Source organism: Ostrinia nubilalis, chromosome 27, assembly GCF_963855985.1.
Source record: "Ostrinia nubilalis chromosome 27, ilOstNubi1.1, whole genome shotgun sequence".
NCBI classification, from domain to species: Eukaryota; Metazoa; Arthropoda; class Insecta; order Lepidoptera; family Crambidae; genus Ostrinia; species Ostrinia nubilalis.
In genome coordinates, this window is record NC_087114.1 from 4,634,165 (window position 1) to 4,656,678 (window position 22,514).

The 22,514-nt window shown below is 36.4% G+C and overlaps 1 protein-coding gene across 1 annotated transcript in view; it reads left to right on the plus strand.

Annotated features, from left to right (window-relative positions):
* Positions 1-805: 805 nt before the first annotated feature.
* Positions 806-22,514, plus strand: part of LOC135085006 (cuticlin-3) — a 56,090-nt gene continuing 34,381 nt past the window's right edge. Inside the window, exon 1 of the mRNA XM_063979781.1 lies at positions 806-1,171. The gene's annotated coding sequence lies outside the window, so the exon portion shown is untranslated. The remainder of the gene's footprint in view (positions 1,172-22,514) is intronic.

Sequence of the window (22,514 nt, forward strand, 5' to 3'; positions counted from 1 at the left end):
GTCATAAACTTGTTTTAGTACAGAATGAGTCATATGTAGTTAAATTGTTTCCTGACTTCACTTAAGCCTTATTTGTGAAGCCTTTAGACCAGACAATTTAGACCTAACAAAAAGAAAACCATGTAACTTCAAAAAGTATTTAACAAAGGAAGTTTTTAAGAAAAACCAAGGAGGGAAAAAGAGAAAGAAAAAATATTTTATAAACACTTTGGAGATTGGGAATACGTTATTAAAATTTCTTAGCGAATAGAATCGCTTCTCAAAAAAAAATCCTGCCTAAGGCAGTTCAATTTTTTCAAATTATTTATTAAAATTGTTGTCAAAAATACTAGTGTTTAGTAATTTATAGAAATGCACATACAAAGCCTAGTTTTTATAAATGTAGTCATATAAGTCATATTATTTTTTAAACAGCCAGTGCATGCAGTAAGCTTAGAGTAGGTAATAAGTTACAATCATATTCTTATTCATTTCATTATAAATTCTATAATTAAAAAACCTATTTCAAGATCTCCGATCGTTTCAAATTTTAATATTCAATTTACATTTTTATAGCCCAATTCGATTCAACAAATAAAAATGTTTCTTATACGTCTATATAAATTATAAAGCACAATTTTACTGCCGATATGGGGGAGTGTACTAAAACTTAATATCCACATTTCAGTCTTATATTTTATTGTTTCTCAGTACCGATTCCCGTTAAGGCCCAGCACTAAAATATCCTCGGCTGACATCACCCTCATCTTTATTCGGGTACAGAGTTCAAAATCGCGTAAAAAGCACTTAGTACGTTCCACGCCACGGCCTCCGACGCAAGCGCAGCCAGTTTAACATCAGACCGAGCGTAGGGCGGACGCCATGCGAAAAAAAACGAACAATTCAAAAATCGAAACGATCCACTAGACCGCGTTCCTAAATCAAAATTTAAAAGTGTCAAAACCCAACGCGAGAAATTAAAAAGTTTACCTGTCATTCCAAACCATATGGCCAGTCCAAGGATGTGAACGTTTTTGAACCGTGCATGTAAAGGAATGTGGTTTTAGTGCCGATGCCACAAGAGCGAGTGTTGTGTGCGTTTTGTTTTATTTTTCATTGTTTTTAATGGTGGCGGTGTCAACCTTCGAAGGTGCCAGTCGGCGTAGGATTTAAAATTAGCTTTTTTCAAAAGGTAAGTTCTTAACTATAGTTCTTATGTTTTATCTATTAAGTATTTCTTTTAATATGAGGTCTCTAGTAGTGTAGAGTCTAATTAAGACTTATTAGATACAGAAATTGGAATTATGCAGGATGGTTTTAAAAGAAAGAGGTTTTTTTATTATTTGAACTTTAGCTGAATCGTTTCTTATTAGACTCGCTAATTATTCTGTATTGTGTAATTAGATATTTTTTATTAAGTAGGTATATAAATTCATAATGTAGCTTTGGAATGTATGTACTTTTTATTAGCTATATATTACCTGCTTTGTATTGTACAAAGCTCATAAAATATAATTAACCAATAAATATTTTATTCGCTACCGGTCAATAAAACTTAGATAACTAATGAAAGAAGAAAAATGTACTAGTTTTCAATATAAATAACAAACAATATGAGTTAAGTAACAAATATTTATTATTTATTGAAAAACACCGCAAAATTATTTATAACATATTATGTTATATGTAACATGTATTAATGAACACCGCTATAATAACATGTTATGTTTTAAATAACATAAATGAATGAACACATAAACTTTATAACATATAACGTTATATGTAACATGTTCAAATTACGTTTTGACATACATTATTGATCTTTGCATTACCCTTTAGATAAACTTACGTAAGTAAACTCTAAATGCTGATTACACATAGTTACTCAAGTGACCGGTCCGTTAAGAATGGGGTTCGCACATAGAGCCTTTGGTGACGGAGAGGAAGCGGAAACGACAGCGGTTCTCATGACATCTTTATTACAATTTCGCTAGACTAAACTTAACATATGGTTTCAATAAATTTTAAATACTTAATTAAATTAGTTCTTATGATTCGTCAAATGCTCATAATTAAGACCCTTTACATGTCTCATTTTTTGTCCTACCAGCAATTCGAGACAAACATTTGGCAAGTGCTGAAAAGAAGCGCCCCAACACTGATCCTGACAAGTCATAAAAATATGTCGTCATTTATTCATAAAAGATTGTATTATTGCAATTAGCCTTTTAAAAAACAAGCTGTAGCAATACAGTCAAAACGTCAAACTGTAAGGCTGGGTTGCACCATCTTACTTTAACTTTGACAAACGTAAAAAATCTGTCAAATACCATACAAAAACACCGGCTATCGTTATTGGTGCAACTCAGCCTAAGTCAATTCTCTATTTTAATTATAATGGCACGAAAAAGTTTAAAATCTTATAGCACTTTTACAAAACCCCAGTTAAACTTTACCGCTGCTTCAGGACAATAATGTGGGCCAGTGCTTACAAAGCATTGCAAGAAACTCTATAAATATAAAGTCAATCGCTACCGCTTATTACTATAACTTACTCCGAAGTAAATGCGAACACGTTCTTTTAGACTGACCCGATTGACTCAGCTTACCAAAACCTTTTTGGAATTACTTGTCAATCTTGTCGCCAAACCTGTTAGGTCTTAAGCTTATAAGCTTTTAAGCTCCTAGCATAAGACACCAATAAGTATAGTAAGCTTTTTATTGTTTTCTCTAGACAAATATGACAGTTACATTGTACATCTTTCTTTCCAAAAATAAAGGAATGTTTTCTTTCAGTAAAATTTTCTATCTACAGTATTAAGAGTACTTTCCTTCCAGGTGGCATTACAAAATTCCACCCTGTATATGTATATTATGGATACTCATAGATCAAGATTATAGAAAACTGGTGCAGAAGGATTTCCTTTAGACAAACATCTTCCTTCCTCGACATCTTTCCTTTGGGTCTCGTTACAGCCATGTGGTTCCAGTAATGTATAATAGGACGACCCTCCCTCTTCCGGCGGATGTTGTATGGGACAAATATGCGAATATCATGCCTTCCTGACCCGTCTGGCCAGCGTGGGGAGTGTAGGCTTAGCTCTCCAATTGACCTCGGTTAATGTATAAATGTCTTTACTTGAAAAAGAGGCTGACAAAGGTGACTGAGTTTATTCCGCCACTTCTCAGCACCAGCCCATATGTTGTCCCGAAGTGGTGGTAGGGCAAGCTATATTTGGGACGTGTATAAGTGCCAATGGCCTATGTACTGAATAAACTCTTTCATTTCATTACTTTTATAGACTACTAACAGCCGCCCGCGTCTTCGTATGCGTGGATCCCGTTTAACCCCCTTAGGGGTGGAGTTTCGTAAAATCCTTTCTTAGCGGATGCCTACGTCATAACATCTACCTGCATGAAAAATTTCAGCCTGATCCGTCCGTAACGTAGGATTTTAACGGAACTTTTCAAATCGGTTCACTAGTTTCAGGGCCTCTTCAATAAAAATTAGCAATCACATCCTTCCCTTATAATATTAGTGTAGATTAAGTCGACAAAACAGCTAAAAATAAAAAACAATAGACTTATAAAAAACTTCAAAGCTTTGCCCTAAGGAACCTTCACGACGTATTCCGCGCACCCATTTTGAGGCGCACCAAATGAAGCGGACCTAAACTATTTTTCAAAGCGCACTATTATGTTTCCCTGGTACTTTTTTTCTTATTAATAGACAGACAATTCAAAATCTCTATAAATATAGGTGCGCTTCGAGGAACACCTTGCCTTCACATGCCTACATTTTTAGTTTCCAATTTAACAGTCTAATATTACAATTATAATCATAGTATAAACTACAGTCAAGTCTATAGTTTGTACTACGATCGATCAAAAAGTAGTGAACCTACATCAAAGCAAGGTCAAACGTAATTGTTTTGTGATCTAACACTTTTTGCCGCACTCTACCGAGCGTTGTAAATCACCCATTCAGTCGTTACAAAACAAAACGTGAATCGAGTATCGATTCGCATTATTACTCGATTGGATTTAATTGTGTTTACATTTTTAAATTGGCTAGAACTCTATCTTGACAATAATGGTTGATAGGTTAGGACAGTGTTTTTCAACCTGTGGGTCTCTTTAGGGGGGTCGCGAGAGCTCGTAAAAACTACCTCAGTAAAAAATCAGAGAAATTTTAAAGCTAGATTTATTCGAAATCTAATTATGCAAATGCATAAATGTTGTATAGATTGAAGAATTCGGTCCCTACGACATCTTTGTAAAGGCATGAAAAAAAGCGAACGGTCGGGGTCGCAAAAAAATTTTTCATGCATTTTTCATGTCGCGTCATGAAAAAGGTTGAAAAACACTGAGGAGATAGTTGCTCTACATTATGTTCCACACAGTACTGATTGAAAAAAGAGTAATCAAGATCATTTTTTATTCTGCAAACCTATTAAGTGGGCCTATACGCTCTTTTTGCTATAAACAAAAGATGCATTGCACCGTCACAATCAATTAAATCTTAGGCTGAATTGCATCAACTTACTTTAACTGTAACTTTAACAATAACCGGTGTTTTTGTATAGTTTGACAGATTTTGGACGTGTTCAATCATAGATCCTGTGCTTGGTTAATATTATTGAAATTTAACTAATAATAAGCAATCTAAGCTTGAAATTGAATTTAATTTTCTGCTTCGTTCTGTGTTATGCTCATTGGTCCAGTCAATTTAAAGAATGCCAACGTTAGAAATCATTTTCAAGGGGATTCAAACCACTACCGTCAAAATCTTTTGGACTGACTGAGTTTTTCGCGGCGCTTCTTCTCAGACACAGCGTAAGAAGATTAACAAATAAGTATTTTTATTAGTCTTTATTATTCTTAATGATTATTTGTAATATTTTACTATGTTAAACTAAACCAATAAAATTTTGGACTTTGAAATTGACTAGAAATGGTCACTGAACTCAAGCGCACAGCACAGGAAATAGTTTTTTGAGCACTCACCAAATGGGGTGACAACAACAGGTGTGTGACGCTGACGCCGGACCCCAAATGTTTTTTAATCATTGTGTACATACTTTTTATCAAATCTATATTTTACCTGTTGATTGAAACTGATACGTGATACGATACATCATGTAACGTATCAAAATATATTATGTCAGTTACATTTAGGTAGGTATGTATTTGGAGAATGTGTTAATAGTGATTGGAAAAGATAGGGTTTATTTACTTCTATGTACAGTCACGGAATGAAAAGGTTCGTCAGTTTTCAAATTGATTCCTTCAACGAATCGCGAGCACATATTACCTTTTGAAACTATGTTACAGAATAATCTCGAGTTAGAGAAAATAATCTTTAACTGTTCGTCAGTAAAGTTCAAAATTATTCAGATCAAAGTTGTTTGACGTTTTATTTTGTCAAGAGATTATTGTGATTGATAAACTAAAACCTTCTTGTTGGTTCAACCTGCCATTATTATTTCTATTAAATAAAAAAAAACTATTGTCAATTGGTCAATGTCATCATTGCATTGCACTGATGGGATAGAAAAATAAACAAGCAAAACCTTATTCGTTAGCAAACATCATATTTATTTAAATGTTAGCAGCACTGTTTCGTGCACTGTTATGTTGGCAGGTTTGACTCTTACAATACCTAGTGCAAGCGAAAACCGACACTAAGGTGACGAACCTTTTCATTCCGCGACTGTACTTAGTCTATAGTCTGATGTCCTATTTATTTTAATTAACTTATTTTTAGGTTTTAGGCCTTATTACGTAATTAAATAATTCATTAACAATAAACAAAAGACAACACTGTTGCTCACAAAAGGAACTTTGAACTCCCTATGTTCTACTGATTAATTTCGTTGCGGGTCCAATGACAGTTTAACTTTCCTCCGGGACAAACTTGACCATCACTGGTTGGGTTTTTGTGGCGGTCAAGCTGTAGATCCTGGTGTAGCCACAGGAGTTGCAGCGGTGGGAACGAGAGTCCCGTGCTCACAAAAATACTGTTGATTTACATTACATTGTACCAACACTATACTTTATTTAAATTAAAATCATCAGTATATCGATTCAACACTCTACATCAGTATATCGATTGTGAAAGTTACTCTATCAAGTATGACTCACAAGACAATATCATAATCGTACAAATATACATTACTAAAGGGCATTTATCCCCCGACTATATGAGTTCATACATCGCATCCGGCTGTTGCTAATGACGTCACCGCTGTAGGCGCTGCTGTGGGTGGCAACCTTGACTTGCCTCCACGTAATTATAAAATATGTACGTCTGACATTGGTAGCAGAAGCTGTTTGTAAAGATTTTTGCTTTTACAATGTATAATATTATGTTTATTTCAAACATGAAAAAATTGACCTCTAAGATGAGTCTTGAATCCCAAAATTTTTTGTTTTGACATTTATAAGTCTAAACTAGGTCTAAACTGAATAAAATACTTTTGATTTTGATTTTTGATTTTCATATTTTTAAAAAGCAAAGTAAACTAAACAATTTTTGTTTAAAATTTTAAAATGTTTGTATTTTTATCGACTACGATAAGTATCAGAAGATTCTTCTTCCGTATCAAATTGTGGATGTCGTAAAAGGCAACTGAAAACTGGCAAACTGTCTCTAGACCACATCTAAATCGGTTCAGTAGTTGAAAGGTAACAGACAGAGCTCATCATCATTATCATCATCATCATCATCATCTCAGCCATAAGGACATCTACTGCTGAACATAGGCCTCCAACAAAATGCTTTCAATGTTTCCCGGTTGGTAGCGGCCTACGTCCAGCGCCTTCCTGCTACCTTTACGTCGTCGGTCCACCTTGACGTCTCACGCTGCGTTTTCCGGTACGCGGCCTCCACTCCAGAACCTTGCTGCCCCATCGGCCGTCAGTTCTGCGTACTATGTGCCCTGCCCGTAAACGAACTAAAGTCGCTGACATAGCCCGACAGATTAGCAAGCTGAAGTCGCAATGGACAGACGTAGCCACTTTCGCATATTACAATATAAGTACAGATGCGGGCAGCGCAGGACCGTTCATTATGGAAATCCTTGGGGAAGACTTTGTGCAGCAGTGAACGTCATTAGACTGAAATGAACGAAGTAACGATTTAAACGTATACTTAATCGAAACTCGATTGAATCAAGTCATAACTTGAATCGATTCTAAATACTCGATTCACTTTCTGAGAACTGTAAATCAGTTGAATTCGTGACACTGTTCACAATACTACTACAAAAACTATAAATACGTGCCAAAAGGTCTTTGAACCTTTAATAAAACTATAACATTGACCTTTAGTAGTTATTTAATAGTAAAAAACACTATAATGTTTTTTTTGCAGTTGTATGCATTTCTAGAACCACCCAGTAAGTATTCAATTTTGAATAAGTTAATACTAAATTACCGTTTAACAGTGATTATTCTTTTTAAAATAAAATCATAATAACAAATGCACCACCTACTTACTCTAATTTTCTGTTTAACCCAAAAGTTGACTGGAAGAAAATACTATTAAATTCACCTTTTGTACCTCGTTTTTGTGCGCAATTTTATATATTAATAAATAATTTCCTAGATCTGAGGGTTGAATTCTTACCACTTGCTTTTTTGACCCATGAAAATGGCCTGTCCCTACCAACCGCCGGGGGCGGCAGATTATATGACTCAATCCCACTAAAACCTGGGCTTTTAGGGTCTAATTTTTACTACTAGAACATAAAGACCTTCTATGACCTCTTAAAAGATATAGCTGACCCAAAATAATAGACACCTACCTACATACTACGCGAACTACTACATTCGGTAGTCATTCATTGCCTACTTTTTGTTGATACAAAAATAAGCTTCTTTTTGTGTCGACACAAGTAAATCGATGCAATAATTGATAATCGACTCATCGATACTAAATGCGTTTTGAAACCATCGAACGGTGGGAGTGTTAAGCAATAGCTCGAATCGTCAGGCACTAACAGACAATTTCTAAATTGAGAGTTTAAGCTTGAGAATCTTAATAAAATTATCTACTTAAGCATGAACATTTTGAGTTACCCTGCATTGAGATGTTTCTTAAGCCGAATGCTCAATGTTGATTTACTCTCAATTTTTAAATTTAGAAATGAAAATAGGCCTAAATTCATATTGAAGTGGAAAATGAGCTCGCTTAAGCTAAAAATCTAAATTCAGAAAAAGGGGGTGTCTCTACGTTAGTAAAAAATGTGGTCGGTACTAACATAACTTGCGTATAATATGTAGATCAGGGATGTTATGGATATCCGTAACCGTAATCGAAACTTTCGGATATCCGAAAAAAAAATATCCGAAACCGTAACCGAAACCGGTATAAAATTATTCCTATATCCGTAACCGTATCCATAACCGAAACTACATATCCATAACATCCCTAGTGTAGATTGTCTTTGCGCTTTGCCATGTTATTATTATTCTGTGGCTTTGCTCCAAATCGGTTTAGTATTTTCTGAGCCTATTCAATACATACAAACAATCAATAAATCTTTCCACTTTTAAAATATTATTGTAGATGGAACTTGGTCAAGGCTTGTTGTGTTTGTTTCTTCAATTCAAATAAAAACCATCGCTTTTTGTGTTATAATTGCAATACCATTAATTAGAAATGCTAATTACTTAATGATTCAGTAATTTCGTGACAATGAAGGACCATAGTGAATGATCTAGGTTAAAATGACTATGGTTGAAAACTAAGCAGTAGAGCACAATGAATAGGCAGACATAGGGCTATGATATACAGGGTGTCCCAAAAAGTAGTGTCAAGCCGAAGCCCAGAGGTAGAGCGTCACTAGGGCTATCCAAGTCACCCCATGTACGTTCCGCGATTTTTGATAGTTTTCGAGTTATGATTGTTTTAAATTTCTGTGTTTAGACACTTTTTTGATCACCGTGGCACGAATAGTCAAGTTGCATGCTTGATTTTTTTTATTATTATTAGATGAATACTAGGCCTAGCTGATTCAGAAGTATTTACATCCATAACACCCATGTTATATATTATATATATACCCTGTATATGGCAATAGATGTAAAAAAATATTTTTTCTTTATTAATTGAAGCTAAGTTACACCGCCTTATTTTAACCATGACTTTAACCATAGCCGATATTTTTGTATAGTTTGACAGACTTTGAACGTTTGTTAAAGTTAAAGTAAGATGGTGCAACCCAGACTAAGTAGGCAAATACTACTTAATATTGTAAATGCGAAAGTTTGGATGTCTAGATGTTTGTTACTCTTTCACGCAAAAACTACAGAACGGATTTTGATGAAACTTTACAGTATTATTGTTTATAACCCAGAATAACATATAGGCTATAATTTATGACGATCTGTGACAAACTAAATGTCACGCGGGTGAAGCCGCGGGCAAAAGCTAGTATGTAATATAGGTATTTGATGTTTCATTATACGATTGTTATTATAAAGAAAACACTACTAAAATTCAATTAATAATAAAATTGATGTAACATACACGAAATTAACTAGTTTTTGCAAGGTTTGATAACTGTTGGGTAACAATATACCTAAAATAAACAATGTACAATCAATTTTGGTAGCTGCCTAATTTATAAGTTACAGTTACTCAATAAAATATTGCAAAATATTAACATTATTATGTAACAAACCAATTTTATATTAAAACAAGAAGCTTGCAAGCTTATGAAATGTCATCAAAATTATAGGTTTTCCTAAAGATGATTCAACAGTCGTCTTTGGTCATTTGACCTAAGATAGAGTCGCTTACCAATTCTCATTCCCATTCAGTCTACCCACACTATCAATGAATAATTTATAACAGAACTTCAAAACTATGTCCATTTCAACTGTACTTTTCTCGCTCGCTCGCATAGGAATGCCTAATTGAGTGACAGAGAAAGATAGAGTCATTACATCGAAACCAATTTGCAGAATAGACCTTAACATATGTGTGAAGACATAGTGATAGCAGAAGCGTTAAAAAGTTATGACAGAAAACATTATTTATGGTATAACTTTAATGCAATGTTTTTGGGTTGAAACAGTTGGCTTAATTTTACTTTTGTTTTGACATACAACGTTTACATCAAGTTAAATACTGTATTTTATACCTAGCTACATGTAGTAATTCGCAAAAGGATTTGTTTTGGACTAGCAGTTAGTTGAACGAGTGAAAACAGTATCACAACAGTAGGAACATTTCATAGGAACTTTTTAGTGTACTAAAGACCTGTGTCAAGATTACGTGTATTATTGTAAGCTCGCCACATTTTTTTAATTTACTTCAAAATTAAGTTTCTACCTACTTTTATTTAGGTACACTTTTTAAAAATTTAGCTGTTTGAATCTGTTTTATTAAACAGTTCTTCAACCAGGCCTAAAATTGGTATCCTTCCGTTTGGCCAAATTACTTTTCGCCAAATTTCACTTCGCAAACAACTTATCGCCAAAGTTTCATTTCCCAAATGAACTTTTAGCAACTGTACTTTTTGCAACTAATTCATTTGGTCAAATTATCATTTGGCCAAATTTTACTTGGCAAATGTTTATATAGCAAATATTTTATGTTGCCAAATATTATATCCCAAATAATTTGTTTGGTCAAATTGACACTTCACATACTTACCCACCGTTACCCACAAATCAAAGTATAAGGCACATGATCATGGTTTTCACAAGAATTTTATGTAAAACATTGCAGGAAATAGTATGGTTGCAAAAAGTAGGTATTACAGAAAAAAGTAGGTTAGGTTAGGTTAGAACAGTGACCCTTAATGCGCGAAGGCGAGCGAAGCGTGCCGCGGCAGCGGCCGCCGAGCGCTAGAATCACCTCTATTGTTAATGAATCGTTTGGAAATTTCGATAAAAAGAATGAAATAAGGAAATTAATGTAGAACAAATTTTATATTAACTACCCACTAAACAAAATAATAACCACAAGCTAATTTGTATCCATTCTATGCACCAATCAAATTATTTTGTAAATAGTTTATCGTGAAATATTTTTGCCTAATGAAACATTTGGCAAACCATACTTTGCCAAACAATTATTTGCTAAACAATAATATGCCAAAAACAACATTTGCGAATTAAAAGTTTGCAATAAGTTGCTTTGGCAAATGAGAATTTGCCAAATGAAAATTTGCGAAACGTTGTTTGCGATGTGATAATTTGGGAAACGTTTTTTGGCCAAACATTAGTAATCCCCTAAAATTACAACTGTTTTCTGCTATCCACGAAAGTGTTAAATTCCCGCTACCGCTCATGAGATAGCCACAACTTAAAAAGGATCAAGACACATGTCATGGCAAGACAAGTTGTTGCAACCTACAGATCAACGTTACTCAAGCTTCTGAATGTAAAACCAAGGTTTTTCGCATTCGTATGCGGAACACGTATTCTTGATGCGAATGAATAAATAAAGACTTTTTGACAAAATTGGTTTCTGAATGCTTTGACCGATAATGAGTTGAAACTGTTGTTTTATTTATTTTGTAAATCTTTAGCTGAAAATTTTAAATACTACAGACATATGTGAAAAATTAAACTAAACGAAAGACACATATCGTCCAGGGACGAATAAAATATCCATTTGTAACATTAACATTAACAAAAAATATCCTCATGTTTTAAGCGACTTCAGAAACTTAAAAAGAGGTTTTTTATGATATTTTATTCAAAATTTACAAAAGCAAGAATTGACTTTTCGTAGATAAAAATATTCAATAACATAATTGAGCAATAATGTCTGGATTATAATTATGTAAGACGCTGGCAGATAACAAAGTGTAAATAACAAACTTTTTATAAAAACGACACACTACCGCGATGTACATAAACATACAGCGCCATCTATTATCCTCAAAAGGCACCTCCATGTGTACCAATTTCACAACCTAGCGCCAAAACTATTTGTCAAAGACAAACACAAGATAATCTCGACCGTTGCGCCATCTTGCGACATGCGCCTGCGCTCGCCCTTGCCAACCGTAGCGGGTTCGATTCCCTGACCTTGCGCCTTCGGACGTGCCACGTCTTATAAGGAAATGATTTGGAAACTCACATGTCTGCAAATATTTGGATGCCGTGATTCGATAGTTAGCAAGTTTTCAGGAAAGAAGCGACAACCCCTGACTGCTGGTTTAGTATTTTGCCTATTTAAACTAGTATCAACATCAGGTAATTTAAGCCCGGTTTCTGAATTTAGATTTCCAGCTTGGGTGTGCTTTCTTCTACTCAAAGATGAATTAATATGAAAAGTTCATACTTGATTAGAAGATGGGCACGCTCTAGCCAAAAAACTCAATCAGAAACTGGGCCATAGTCCACTGCAGGTGCACAACCCTATCTATTCTTTAACAGAGGTTAACGAAGGATTTGGTACCCCTACGCTGCCCAAACTGGCCGTAGGCGTTAAGAAGGCCTTTTAGTTAGTATATGTAGATAATAGTGATCATGTAAGGTATGAGGATTTAATGATCGTCAGTGCAGGTGCAAAATTTTGATAATGTGTGTAATTTTGATAATAATCATTATGTGCAAATATTTGATGTCAGTTTCCTATCTCAGTTTGCATCATGTAACTAGGAACTAAAAGACCTTCTACCGAACGAAGATCATAATACTCATGAATATTACGTAAAAACAAGACAATAATGAATGACAAATGATAGTGCAAAATTTCTGCGAAAAATCCACTTCAAGATTAGATTAGTCATCTAATATAGCCTTTAGATGGCATCAGCTTATAAAATGTTAGATAAAACCCATTTGCATATCGGCTTGATTGAAAAACATCTTAGTTTGTCAAGGGAATGTAGACTTTATTGCATGGGTAGTAAGGATTGATGTGTGTAGCTGCGCATGCGCCAACAACCGGCCTCGCCGCGAGGCCGTCAGCTGTGGTTGCTGTCACAGTAAAAATTGATTTGGTATTTCATTTATGACTTTTTACCTTTCAAAACAAAATAATATCCTCTAGAATTCTAAATTGTCTAGAAGACGTAGCTTAATAGCGATAAGACAGCCTAAAATTGTACTTTTGTATGTTCCTTCTTTTTTGTCTTGTTCGGTATACAATAAAGTGTGTTCTATCTATCTATCTATTTTTGACCTGCATCTCACCTGATGATGATGATCAGAATGAAGGTGGAAGCGAGCTTTACCCGGCAACCTCAACCACAGAGCGACTGGCTATTTTACCTCCATCTGCAAAAAACATAAAAACATTGGACGTTGTTGTTATGGCAACATAAATAAGTATGGGCTGGTAAATAAACATGTGGATTTAGAACCAGCAACCAAACCGAGCAGAAAATTTTGCCCCCACTGGGAATCGAAGCTGGAAATAACTGGAATAACTCTAAATTATTCGTCATCCTCCTCATAGCAGGAAGGCGCTGGATAAAGGCCGACCAACCAGTCTTTGCGAAAATCATTGGGGTAGGCCTATGTTCAGTAGTGGACGTCCTATGGCTGAAATGATAATGATGATGAGTATTCGTCATCCTTGTAATTAATAATTTAATACGCCAACTTTAAACAATTTAGTATGAAATGAACATACTGTGTATTCGTCTGCACTATGTTTATGGCTTCAACAGTGATTATTTACGATATTACATATATTTGTGCATGTGGAAATGTACAGACATCAAGCAAAACACTGAGAATCTTCTGTGGTTGTAATACGTACTAATTTTGCAACAAAATGTATAAACTAATGTGCTGTCGAGTAAAGAACTATACAATTGTAGTACAGTCAACCTAAATGGTTCATGACACCCAAAGTAGCCAAAAAGTTCGCAACACGTCTTTGTTACAGATGGAATAAGGTTGTGTTGTCAACTTTTTGGTCACTTTTGGGTGTTTATACACTACTACTACTACTTTATATACAATATACTACTAGCGGCCGCCCCGCGACTTCATACGCGTGGATCCCGTTTTACCCCCTTAGTAGTTTTAATCCACCCGAGTTTCGTAAAATCCTTTCTTAGCGGATGCCTACGTCATAACATCTACCTGCATGCCAAATTTCAGCCCGATCCGTTCAGTGGTTTGGGCTGTGCGTTGATAGATCACTATAATAAATAAATAAAAATAAAAAGTATTTATTTCGGATAACAGGGATCCATAATGTTAGTAAACACTTAGGCTATGTTAGTATCTTATTTCTAAAACAGACTTCGTCCTGCTGAGCATGTGGCCGATCAGTGGACCATCCCCACTATCGGCTATCTCAGTCAGTCAGTCACCTTTGAGTTATATATATTTAGATTTGATGCTGACTGTACTTTGGTTTTGGCAAACCGTGTTGAAATGATTTGTTTGGCAAAATACAAGATGAGCGTAACGAAAGATACGCGAATGTGTACATCTAAACTACGAAATTCTGACGGACGTAGGTAAATTATGCGTTTTCTGAGTGAAGTATTTCTAAATGAACTAAAGACGGAAAACATAGTGTGGGGAGGGCCTCCACTAGGTGGACCGACGATCTGATGAAAGTGCCTGAATGCCGGCGGCACAGGACCGGTCGTCGTGGAAATCCTTGGGGGAGGCCTTTGTCCAGCAGTAGACGTTATACATTTCATTTGCTTTTTTTTTAATTTGGCTAAAACAAACGAACGAAATGAACTAAAACATTTTGGTCTCTGTCTCTGTGTATTATTTATTGAACTATCATCATAAATAAAAAACAGTCCACTTTTCCATATTAAGATAGCACCTAATCCAAAGACAAATACATGTAAATCCCTTTGCTTGTGTTTGTGGCTGTCTTGTTGGTTCATCATCATCATCATCTCAGCCATAGGACGTCCACTGCTGAACATAGGCCTCCCCCAATGCTTTCCAGGTTGCCCGGTTGGTAACGGCCTGCATTCAGCGCCTTGTTGGTTGTCCTAAATAAAATAAAATAAAAATCACTATCATTTATTGAACTAGGTATCTACAAAAGGCGTAACTTTTTGAAAGTCAGTTCATTCACATAACAATCCCAAGATTATTGCAAGATTTATACTTAACTTGTGACTTTTTGTAACCGCCAATAACCCGTAGGTGTCAGCCTTAAGAACCTACGCAGAATACCTTAAAAGTGTAGTTTTTAATGTTTTGACCGTTGATATTTGCATATTCATATACAGACGACCTTTTTGAGGCACATTTAATTATAACAAAGTGAAAAAAATTAGATTTATGACATCCGTTTCTAACTCTTTCTTATTAGGGAAAGGATATTTATATTTGTCACCTAAAAAAGCTTATACATATAAAGGCCCGTATTCACAAACATTACTATGAGGTCTCACAGTGTCACACACGAACCAATCACAGAGCTCTATTCAACGCTGTGATTGAATTGAGTTCTGAGCCATACCACCATTTATATTAATGTGATACCACTTAAAGAAAAGTTTAACTTTCCCCCGGGACAAACTTGACCTTCATTGGTTGGGTTTTTATTGGCGGTCAAGCTGTAGATCCTGGCTACACAGGATTTGTAGCGGTGGGAATAGTTTATTTTAAAAATTGTGTACCATCTTAATTAGGTACAAAACGTAATATTTTTCCACTTAACGTTTTAGACCACGAGTTAATTTTAAGTCATCATGACAGGAAATTAATTAAAACAGTCCAAAATTGTAGCCAGCCAAATTGACTGTGGGCAGGTCATCTCTCTCACAACCGACAGAAGGTGGATAGAATCTATTTGGTTCTCAAGTGAAGAGTAGACAAATATAGCTTTCTGATTGGTGATTCGAAGATCTTAGTTCCTATTAGCTAAGGCCCAGCTTCCACCAAGGCGGAGCAGAGCAGAGAAGCTTTTTGAATAACCAATCAGATTTCATTATTTCACTTCTCTTCTCCGCTCCGCACAGATCCGATCCGCGCCGCGGCTCGAAAAATACCACACACTTCTCCGCTCTACTCCGCTCGAAGCGGAGCCTTGATGGAAGCCCGTTATTACTGGTACTGGCTAGAAGATAATGAAGCTGCCTAAAGGTTCAAAAATGCAGGCAAAAATGTAGGCAGTTCGGCCAAACCAACGCGGTCAGCCGGCGTGCAGCGATGGCTGCTCGCGTGTGATCGCGTTGGATTAGCCGAACCTTTAAGGAACCTACTTAGGTCCAGCAGTAGACTATAAGTGCCAAGTACAAAATCACCATTCATTTAAATTCGTGACCATTACTTTTGGGATCAATGATAGCAATGTCACATACCTGTTGCGACCTCAACATTTATTCGAAACATGTCACTAGACACAATTAGATCAATTTGGATTGATAACAAGTTTTTATAAGGTCATGGTTTGCCAATTTGAACTGATTTAAACATAATAGGCAGTTAGAGTTAAAATAGCCAGTTTCTCTATGGGGTGAAGTTCGCTTCCACCTCCGGCGTGATCATCTGTTTTCAGTTGAGATTCAGGCAAAGTTTTTCCCGTTTTGTGTAAAAAACCTAATGATGATACTTATAGGAATAGCAGATCTATGCATTTTTTTTAAATTTCGAAACTACATAGTTCCATACAAAAAAGTTGTCATTTGAACAATCCTTCTTTCGGTTTGAATAAGGCACTTTGTATACCTACTTAACAGCATTAAAGCGCACTCATAGACATTATGACATAATGATTTTAACATAAAATACGTTATGATATGTGTCTCCCAAGTCACAAATTCATTGTCAAACCCACTTGGAAAACAGTACCCTTCCATCGGCACATAGGTAAAAAAAGCATGGCCTCTATGAGAACAGTCGTAAGATCACTTGCTATAGACTTTTGCAAGAGTAATTCTTCGACCTTGCAGTCTTGAGCGGCCTACACAACACGCTCGAAACAATTATAACTTGAAACTACATTCCACAGTGTATTTAAATAAAGATAAAGATTCCTCCTCCTCTCATTATACAGGGTGACTTTTTTATCAGTAGGTATCCAATTTATTTAATAAGCTCTTTAGAACAATTTTACAATACTTCTATCTTTTTTTATTTTCTTTACGTAAATCAATTAAGTTACTGATTCTGAGCCGCTCCTAAAAATTTGGACACTGATACAAAAATCACCCTGTATAAAGACTGGCGGCAGCCCGCGACTTCGTATGCGTGGATCCAGTTTTACCCTAGGGGTTGAATTTTGCAAAATCCCGTCTTAGTGAGCACCTGCGTTCTAAAAGGAAACCCCCATGGATTTAAGACTCCTAGTACTTGTAGTTTCTGATATTTCGTGATGAGTGAGTCAGTCAATCTGTGACTTTTCGCTTTTTAAATGTGATCATGAAAAAATATCTAAAAACAACAACTGACAGCAAAATCGTCATCTTGTTCTCCACTGCATGAGCACGACCCTCTAATTTATCAGAGGCAAAGGATTTGGCCTACTCTCCCCACGCTGGCCAGACGGGTTGGGGAGGCCTGATGTTCGCATATTTGTCCCTTAGTCGCCTCTTACGACATCCACGGGAAGAGTGTGTTGTTCTGCAGAAACCACAGAATTATCCTACAAGTCAAAACAAAATGTAGTCAAGAACAGTGTTAGATTTAAGCGCTTTTGTCGATACTAAACAAACGACTAACAATACTATTCTGTCTAAACACAGCCATGTTGCTACTACATTGTCACTATATAAGGCTGGTTTTAGAATCGCGCTGACCGCTCGCTAATCGTCGGCGCTAACAGATCAATATGTATGTAATTTAAGGGAACGTTCCTGAGTGACGCTGATCGCTCGGCGCCGACGCTTCTTACATTTCGGCTGGTTTTAGAGTCAGAGTCAACGTTCCCTTCAATTACATACATATTGATCTGTCAGCGCCGACGATCAGCGAGCGGTCAGCGCGATTCTAAACCCCACTTTAGGCTGTCAGCGCTGACGGTCAGCGTGATTCTAAAACCAGCCTTAGGCACATTAAGTCATACACTGTTTACTTTATGTAGTTTGAATAGGTCTTTGCAACTAAAGTGCATAGATATTCGACTGTTCATTTATTTTCCTAACCTAGATTTCATATTTACAACCGCGACAACCTTCCGAAACTCATAAATGCACTGTACATGCATCTGTTTACGTATAATACTTGTTGTAGTATATGTACTAACTATTATATAAGCGTAAGGTAACAATTGACACATGCTTAAGGTCTTATGACTGGGTATCATGCAAGGTCAGTACATTTTACTAGGCGACACCAACCAATATAACTAGGACTGCAAATTGCTTTGTGTAACTCTAGATGCAGGGTCTTTTATATTTGGATGGTAGAGCCAACTTGTGTGATCCCCCACGCGTAAGCAAACACAAGTGATTGAAGGTCTACGTATTTTTGTCATAGAACCTTGAGATTGAAGTTCCTCGTAGGTGGGTTCGTGAATGAATTGAATTAGCATCAGTTAGAGCTCAAATTGAATGTTTTTGTTTTTAGATGTAATCCTTCCGCCGTTTTAGAAAATTGCGGATGTTCGATCATTTTATTTTTACCTTTGTTTAATATAATACTTAGCCGTGTAGTTCTGGCACAGTAAAATAAGACTACCCCCACTCTTGCCGTGGATATCGTAAAAAGTAACAAAAAATGCTTGCTTAAGTGAAGCAGCAAATCGAACGCACGGCGTTGAATAGAGCTCTGTGATTGGTTCGTGTGTCACCCTGTTCGTCTACGCGCACTGTGAGACCTCATAGTAATGTTTGTGAATACGGGCGATAGGCTCTGTCACTGGGGAATAATGTAGCTCTCTACTGGTGAAAGAATTTTCAAAATCAGTTCCGTAGTCCCAAAGATAACTTACTACAAATAAACTTAGAAATTGTGTGTAGATTAGCTTCATCATGAGGTCATTTTTAGTCGCCACTGCAGGAACACGACCCTCTCTAATTTACCAGAGGCAAATGGAGGGATTGGCCTACACTCCCCACGCTGGCCAGACTGGTTGCAGACGGAAAATATTGTCTTATTAAACTAAAAATACCTCGCGTATCAAATTGTCCCCCCTCATTAACATGACGAAGGTTAACAACTTAAGGCAGAAACCTTTTAATTTCGTCCAAGGCTGCTTGACAAGCGCGAAAACTGTTTTATAGTGTTTGACCACCATGACATTTTCTATACTCAAGCAAAAAGCATTCTTCATTCTGTAATCAAAGAATTCAAATTCTGTTTGACGCAGATTTAACTATACGAATATTGTAGAGGAGAGTCACTTTGTTTGTTTGTAACTGTATTTTGGAGAAGGTTAAAGACTAACTTTAACTCATAAAACATGAAAAAACATCATCATGTCAGCCACAGGACGTCTACTGCTGAACATAGGTCTTCCACTATGACTTCCATATTAACCGATTGGTAGCGGCCTGCATCCAGCGCCTTCCTGCTACCTTTATGAGGTCGTCGGTCCACTTTGTGGGGAGGGCGTACTATAAATTATCATTTCTTTTTATTCTCCATACAAACTTTCGTCCCCTATTAAATTGACTTTTGCAACAAAATATGGTCAAAATTGGGTCAGCTGTTAAGGTCTGAAAATGTACCTAACAAACAGGTATAGTAACTTTCATATTACAATATTATCATGGAATATGACCGTCTCAAAGATTGTAGAGTATTTAAAAACTTTATGGGACAAAGCGAGTAAAGCCGCAGGAAGGTACTAGTCCAAGACAAAAATAACTATGTAGCGCGCTAAAGTTCTCATAGTATTTAGTCTCCATTGTGTTATGGGAACATTTCAAAATTCTTTGTAATCCACGCTAGAATCAGTTTGAAGTGTTGATAAGGGTTATGTAGTTATTACGTAATTTCCTGTGTACTATAAATATACAGGACATACATAGGGGGTGTTTTCAATACATTAATGATGAATAATTCCAATATACGAGTAGCTTTTTTATAAACAGCGAGCAAAAAATAGCTCGTAGGACTGATGGCCGTTAAGGCAGAAAAGGTCTCTAGTAGCGACTACTGACCACAAAACTCAGTGTAGGCAGGCCTCTCACTAGGTGGACAGACGATCTGGTAAAGGTCGCGGAAAGCACCTGGATGCGGGCAGCGCAGGACGAGTCGTTGTGGAAACCCTTGGGTAGGCCTTTGTCCAGCTGAGACGATATTCGGTTGAAACGTACGATTAAAGTTTTTTTCGGCATCGAAATGTACTCGGTCAAACTGGTTAACGTCATGAAATGGCGTTAATATTTTATAAATAAAACCGATCTAAAGTTACGCAATGCGATTGAACAAAACTAAATTTACTTAATAGCTGTAATAATAATCGTAAAACAAGTTCCTTTGCAGGTAAATATATTACGACTATCTCCAGTAATCGATATTAAAGTTGTGTAATACAATTTTTGTTACTCTCACTCTGTTATAGAGACATTTAAAAAAATGAGAGTTTAACATTATAGAGACATTACACAAAATAATGCAAGGATTAGAGTTATAAATTTTTTAACAAAATTCCTCCAAAAATTGATGAATTTTACAGATAAAGACGATAACACATCAAACTTAACACAGCAGCGACTTACAGCCTATTAAGTATACAGGCTGTGTACGTACCTACTATGTGCCGCAGTTCCAGCTACCCATTTTCGATCATGTCGTCTCGACTGAATCACTCAGTCATCACGAAATCTCAGAAACTACAAGTGCTAGAAGTTTTGTATAGGGGTTCCTTTTAGAACGTAGGTGCTCACTAAGACGGGATTTTGCAAAATTCAACCCCTAAGGGGGTAACACAGCAGGATCCACGCGTACGAAGTCGCGGGCGGCCGCTAGTCGCAAATAATCGCCATTTGATGAGAGCGAGAGAAAAAATGTAAATTGGTAGCTAGAACAGTGGCCCACTGTAGATTATTATAAATGCATTATTATGCGATAATACGAGGATACCTGAATAACTGATGTCCTTAGTATTACAGCACAAATGCACAATTTTCCCAGAGTGCGATTATATTATGCGCGGACGCAGCGGGGCGCATCAACACTGACCTTGTAACTCGTCCTGACTGGACCTGAGTTACTGTTTGAACTGACACTTAGATACGCCGCTAGAGGCTCTAGTGTAGCATGGGGTTATCAAAATCAAAATCAAAAATATTTATTCAGTTTAGACCACAAGTGGCACTTATGAACGTCAAATATAGCAAACAATAAAAAGAAAAGGTAGCCCTTATAGGGCACTTTACATGTCTCCTTGTCTTTTGGGCCCTGCCAGCGCTTCGAGACAAACATATGGCAAGTGCTGAGAAGAAACGCCGGATTATCGGTTATCGGTATGAGTTACGAGACAATCGCCCGTATTCACAAACGATGTTTGCTTAAGTGAAGCAGCAAATCGAACGCACAGCGTTGAATATTAACTCTCTGATTGGTTCGTGTGTTCACGCGCACTGTGAGACCTCATAGTAATGTTTGTTAATACGGGCGAATGTATTTCGAATCTTTGATGGAGCTTAGCAAATATTAGAGCTCGTCATACCAAAATTTGTTTCTAGTAAGATTTGAATCCACAACCATATTTATGAATGCTCACTGCAGCTAATCAACCTGTTACAAAACAACCAATTTTTTCTACTGATATTGTACCTTAAACAACACTAATAAAGTTCAAAATCCGTCACTTTTTAAGTGTATGTTAGTAGACTATACTTTAATTATACACTTCAAGAACGTAACAAATAATTATTACGTCGTCTAGTACATTATTATTTATAATTCATGGGACTCTAAAGTTACACACTTCATTGTTTTACTAAAGTGCTTCTTAAAGGTATATTCTTATCTCTGTGTAGTGGTGTGGCCTCGCAAGATCTGTAGGACACTGGACACTTCTCAAAGAAATATTAAAAAATCGGTCATGCTTATGAGAATCGGAAAGAAAGGGTTTCATGCAATATTCAGACCGACGACCTCATAAAGGTAGCAAGAAGGAGCTAGTTGCAGGCCGCTGCCATCCGGTCATCATAGTATTAATTGGGGAAGGCCTATGTTCAGCAGTGGACGTCCTATGGCTGAAATGATGATGATGATGATTGTTATTTTCATTGGGGCAGTAACATGGCTGAATAGATGATGATGACGAGATGATGGCAATAATAATAGTAAAAACTAGCAGATCGACTATCTACTTTTAAATGTCTACATTGTGTTTCATAAAATACATGCCAAACGGTAGGGGCATATTCATAGCTGATAGTGGGCCCTGTTGGCACCTCCTAGGTACAGACCCTAAAAAACTTGCACGCTTACTTAATTGATGTGGATAATACCTTAAGCCACACCTTCAGACTCAAAGGCCGAATCAATGTTAAGTCAGACAAACAAGCCCGAATATTAACATAATTACCTAGAAAAACACGTACGTATCTAAATGAGGATAAAACTGAGTTTAATTGATGAGTAACATGGGTGTAAAAAATGCTCCACGAACTCTGAAACTATTCATTTTGCACTTCCAAATGAGTATATTACGAATATTAGTGGAAATCAAG